Source organism: Lygodium microphyllum, chromosome 26 (genome assembly GCF_053477565.2).
Source record: "Lygodium microphyllum isolate KBCC chromosome 26, Lygodium_microphyllum_v1.1.10, whole genome shotgun sequence".
In the NCBI taxonomy this organism is placed as follows: Eukaryota; Viridiplantae; Streptophyta; class Polypodiopsida; order Schizaeales; family Lygodiaceae; genus Lygodium; species Lygodium microphyllum.
This window is the reverse complement of record NC_141160.1, coordinates 33,438,286-33,444,285: the sequence shown is the minus strand read 5'-3', so window position 1 is coordinate 33,444,285 and position 6,000 is coordinate 33,438,286.

The window sequence follows — 6,000 nt, the reverse complement described above, 5'->3', positions numbered from 1 at the left end:
ACAAAGCAGCCCTTTGCATTAAATCTGACTTGCAGCCCTTGCTCTACCATTTGACCGACTGACACCAAGTTCTTTGTAATAGATGGCACATGTAATACATCTGAAAGACTCTTTGTCTTACCATCATGCAAGGACAAGGGAACTTTTCCAATGTGTGAAATTGGGTGGCATGAATCATCACCCGTCTGCACATAACCTGCATTTTGCAAATCCTGCATCTCTCCAAACCATTCTGCATGGCTAGTCATATGATTGGATGCGCCTGAATCAGCATACCAAACATCATCATGCGTTTTCTTTCCTGTAACAGCATTCAGCATATGCTGTATAACAAACATACGTTTATTTTTGTCTTCATTCTATCGTGAAGACGATGCATATTTTCCTTGCTGCAACTTACCACTGCGAATATCATCTTTCTTAGTATAACATTGGGCTGCAATATGATCTGTTTTGCCACAGTAGTGACACAAAATACCAGAGTTGTTAGAGCCTCTGTTCTGCCATCCACCTCTTTCTCTAAAGCTCCCCCTGCCTCTAAAGTTACCATGACCTCCTAAAACCTGCATATTGCCAAATTGTTGATTCAATATGTTTTGCTGGTTGTCACTACCACGTCCTGTACCACGGCCTCTTGAAGAGAACCTGCCATGTCCCCTTCCTAAACTGGAGTAGAAAGCTTGGCCCTGTTCACCACTTCTTTCAGATGTCTCACTCTGCAAGTTGATCTCTTCAGTGATCATAAGGGATACCAACTCATCGAAATCTGGAAATGGCTTTCTAACATATACAGAAGTTACAAAAGACTTCCAAGCCTTTTCATTGTTAAGTCCACCCAAGGTAGACGACACCAAATCATCATCATCGGGCATTGCATCAATCGTTGCCAATGCATCTGCAATGCTTCTTACCTTCAGTGCATACTCATTGATAGACATCTTCCCTTTCTTCAATGTATTCAACTCTTGCTTGAGTTGAATCTTTCGTGCCTTTGTATTTACAAAAAACATACTTTCAAGTATAGTCCAAGCTGCATATGAATTCTCTGCATTTCTAATGTGTCCCAGCATATTATTGTCAATTACTGCATACAACCAATACATGACCTTTTTATCTTTTGCATTCCATTCCTTCCGTGCCTTTGTCTCTTCTGCCGTTGGAGGATCACTCACCTCCAGCTCCTTTTCTTCACCTGAAACAAACTCGTAGAGGCATTTTCCAATAAGGAAATTCGTGACACGGAACTTCCATGAAGGGTAGTTGTTCTTGTCGAGCTTCTCAATGATGGGGCTTCCATTGTTCTCTGCCATTATGACAAAATTAATACCAACATCAAGTAAATCTTCTGCAACCCTTGACCTGTAGTGTACAGCAATACACCAGACAGCCTTTTTCACTGTCTGCTCAACAATACATACAATCTGCAACCTGTTTGTAGATAAACTTTGTGTTTACTCACTGTAAACACCTTTGAACTTATAGATCTAAAATCTGTAACCTGTGCACCCACTTTCGATCAATACAGTCGAAGTCATAGCGTACCTTGAAACTGCTGTCCGTAACCTTGCAGCTCTAAAACAGGCCCTGAAATGGCCTCAGATGCCCAAAATATACAGCACTCTTCGCGCACACCCAATCTCAATGCAATCTGAGATTTTTGCTCTGCCCTGCTTCCTGTGCCTCCACAGGCACTATCCAAGAGAGAGAGTGGAAGGATGGGAGAGCTTCTTACCCTTGGCTTGCTTGCTCAAACCTTGCTTCTTCTCCTTTGCTTTAGCCTTCAAAATCAGCCTCTCTCAGTGATACGGCTCTGATACCATGTCAAGAATCGCGTGGTGGGGGAACTTGCTCGAGATGATGCGCCGAACACACACAGAATGCACAAGGAGAAGCTCACTCAAGAGACAAGAAGAGAGATGGAGGCCAAAACGTTTTCTTGCTGATTTCTTCTTCTTCTTCCACTCACTTTACAATGTACACAAAGTATAGATAAGATACAACATAAAGGAAAGTGGCCTACTAAGTCAAACAATGCATAACCGACTACACTAGTCGACTGGCGCTATAACCATGCCAGCTTAAATAGGTGTAACAACCTGAATATAATAAGTAATGAGTCAGTGGCCATGTGAGAGTCATAATGACCACCGACGTGCTAAGTGTAGACCTGTGGACCCATCTAACCAGGCGGTCCATCATCAATGTTCTCATGTGTTGAGCTTGTTATCTCAACAAACCCTAGGTCTAACGACGTCAGCTTAGAGAACTTGAAACAGATTGATTCATGACTCCATTATTGCATAGTACGATGTGGCACTTGCACAGCAAGTACGGAGTCATATGGTCTTGTGATTGGATCACAAGAAGGAAGGCCAAATTCTCGCAACGAGGATGGCGGATCCTTATGCAAGTTATCTTGCAAGAGGATGTATACTTTGATATCCTTCTTGAGTAAGGAAGATTAATTGAAGATTAAAGACCAGAAAACTGGAGTACCCAATGAATCTTAAGGTTTGACCAAGTTGGGTTAATAGGATATAGGGGATCTTGCCAAGTTGCAAGTCATCCCGGATCGAATGCTGGATGCATTCGAAAGGAAGGATTCATTCCTTAACAGTTTGCCAATAAAAAAACGATCAATGGAAATGTTTGTACTTGCAATAAATTTTAGAGCACTGTTTGACTTGTTTGACCAATGAATTAAAAGATAAATGAATATCTATACTTCAGGTTGAAGGCCTGAAGGGAGAGGCATCTTTAGTTATCCTCAACTGCCTGCCTGACCCTAACCAAGGGGGTTGTTGACCGCGTCGGGAACATGAACCGAACCCACCGCGAGAGGTCTCTCCGTTGAGCACTACTTGGAGTAGGAGGATGCTTGGGTGCCAGGGGGCTCTGGCGGTAAATCCCTCGCGTTCCAGGTCCTACACAAGAGGCTAACATGACTCGGGATTGGATCTCGAGGCCCGCATACTAGTTTGTGGGCGAAAACTTGGAATAGTGATCCCTATGGATTGCTGGATAGCCTTCGGGCGGATTGTGGATAAGCCTACGGGCGGAACTCCTTGTATTTCAAAGATAAATATGATGACCTGTTAATAAAGAACTTGTCTGATATTTTTTTTCTATGTTAAGTGATAGGATTACGTGAAGGAACCAGTGCCTAATGGGTTAATTAAAGAAGCTGGTTGTTATATGTCCAATTAATGTGTTAGATGATTTAATAACTAAAACAACTCGAGGAAAGTGCGGAGGATGGGCCATGGGTCTGTCCTACGGATGGGTGGTCCCGGTTGGCCGAGAACTTTTCTCAAATCATAAGGAACAGCGAGATGATCGTCAAAGGACACGAACAACAAAAGCGTTGACCTAGAGTTATGTTTTAACTCGATTTACACTGTTTTAGGGGAACGGAATGGGATATGCCTTATGGCAGAGAGGTTGAGCTTTGCATCCCTCTCGTCTCCCATTCTTCTTGAACCAGTGTAGCATGAATCTTCTTCGAACCTGGCGTTTCTGCGTAAAGTAGTTCGCTTGGGTCTGATGCTAGTTGCTGTTAGGAAATGACCAATCAGGAAAACCCTAATTCAGGTCGATTCTAAGTGGGAACGGCCGGAATACTTCCGCTACGTGGTAGACGCGGAAAGCCCTAGATCGCAAACCCCGTAACATTCCATGGGAGTGCCGTGCAGAGCTTTCTAGACATCCTTTCCGATGGACTGCTAAGACGTGTCCTGAATGATACTAGTGGACACGTTAAAGTTGGTATCAGAGCCAATCAACAACGGAATTGTTTTTATGAAATCTTAATAAGATGAAAAGCAAATGTTGCTGTCCAAACATTTCCTTATCTTGAATGCTGTCTTGCAGAATTACGAAGCATGGAACAAGTTCTTGGTATTTCAAGTCATCTACAATGCATTCTCCGCTTTATAGACAAAGGATTGGGATGATGAACATCCTGGAGCAGATCTATAATCAATCACCTTTGTACATGGAATGAAGATGGATGGGTGCTTCAAGAATCTACTATATAGCCGCCCACCGATTTGCTTATCTACAGACCAACCTAAAGAGGATCAAGTGGTTGGAAGATCTGAAAGTCATGAAGTTGTTCATTTTTGTGGAAGCTCACGTAAACTCAACTTTACATATTCGAGGTCGGAGGGTTGAGATGAACTCATATGTATATAAGGAAGTAACCCGTATAATCCCCGCCAACAGAATTAAAGTGTTGGGCCGCCATGAGAAGTATGGATTCCAACGGAAAGGATATAATGAACCTCCAATGACTTACCGATTCCTGAAGATCCATGACCCGAAACCTTACTATTATACAGTTCATGTAGATAAATGTAATAAAATGTTGTTCTCCCCAAACTAAATGTAACAGCTGGTTTATCATCGCATGAAATGTTGTATTCGAAAGGATTATGGCCATATAAATACAAATAAAGACTTCTTTTTATCAATGTGTGATTGTGCATAAGAGTTGATAAAAAGTTAAGTAGCTACATTGGTTACATGATAGCGGAATTGAAGATGTAATATAAATTAATGATGATTATCATATAATAACGCTAAGAAAACCTTTATTTAGGCACAACCCCAGGTACAGGTTCCTAATTCGCCTTCTACATCAAGTACTGCTGTGATCCAGGAGAAGAAGTTCCTTCTCAAGTAGATTAAGCCACCCGAGTTTGACGGGAGAGGCAGATTTGTCCAAGCTGATGCTGAAATTTGGATTGAATCCATGGAGGATTACTTTGAAGCAGCCGGTACTGCACCTTCCAATCAGGCTATGCTCGCCAAGCTAAAGCTCACCGGCGAAGCCAGGCTTTGGTGGAAGCAATGGTGCAGGGATCAAGGGATCACAGAGGGATCCGTTACCTGGGAGAAGCTGAAGAAAGCTGTGCAAGGAAGATATTTACCACCTGCTTATCACACATAGAAAATGAATGAGTTCTACGAGCTAAAACAGCTGGGGCTCATGCTTGATGCATACTACTCTAAATTTGTCTCACTTCTTAAGTATGCACCGCAGATGTACATGACACAGCAGGTGTCTAAATTTTGTGCGGGATTAAATCCACCAGTCAATACCCATCTCGAATCTATGCATCCATCAGATCTTCAAGACGCACTCATTCGAGTGGCACCTATAATTCAGGAGGAGCAAGCTAGACCAAGGGGTAACAAAACTTGGTCTTATAATGACCCGAACAGAGGAGCATTCAGACCTCAAATGAAGAGAGTTCGAGGTCATAATCAGGGACAAAGAAAGAAAGCAAGGATGAATAATGTCAACAACTTTGTTCCTACTCAAAGTAATGGCGGAAACCTCCGTTGTTTCCACTGCAACAAACTCGGTCACTTCAAGAGGCAATATCCCAAGCTTGGTGGAGGACATCGCCAAGCGCCTTTCCAAGGATCAGGCCGTGGTCAAGGAGCCGCTACCCGAGAAAGAGGAAGAACCACCTGCATTGCCAATAGGCAAATGTGTGAAGAAGAAGAAGAGGAAGATCTGACCATGGAAGCAGAATTCGAAAGGGCGACAGTCCATGCCGCTTTACACAAGAAAGGGCCCAATCGCCAATTCTCAGTGATTCAGACACCGTCGGACTATCAAGGTAAAGGTTTCAAGACCTTGATTGATTGTGGCAGTCATGAGTGTCTACTCGAAATGGATTGGCTTAAGCCTAACGACGCCCACATTCACTGTGGAAAGGGTCAAGTTTCCTTTCGAAACTCTGAAAGGGAATTAGTCACAACTCAAGGTGAGGCAGGAGTGCCAAGAATCCAATTGGCCAAAGTATCTCGGATCATAAAAGGAGTCAGAAAAGGATTACCTATTTACTTGATCAAACTCAACAAATTAGATCAAAAGCAAGAGTCTCATGAAGGGCCTTCTTGGCTAAAGGAATACGCGGACGTATTCCCTAAAGAGTTGACTGAACTTCCACCTCAAAGAGAAGTGGATCATGAAATTAGGTTAGTACC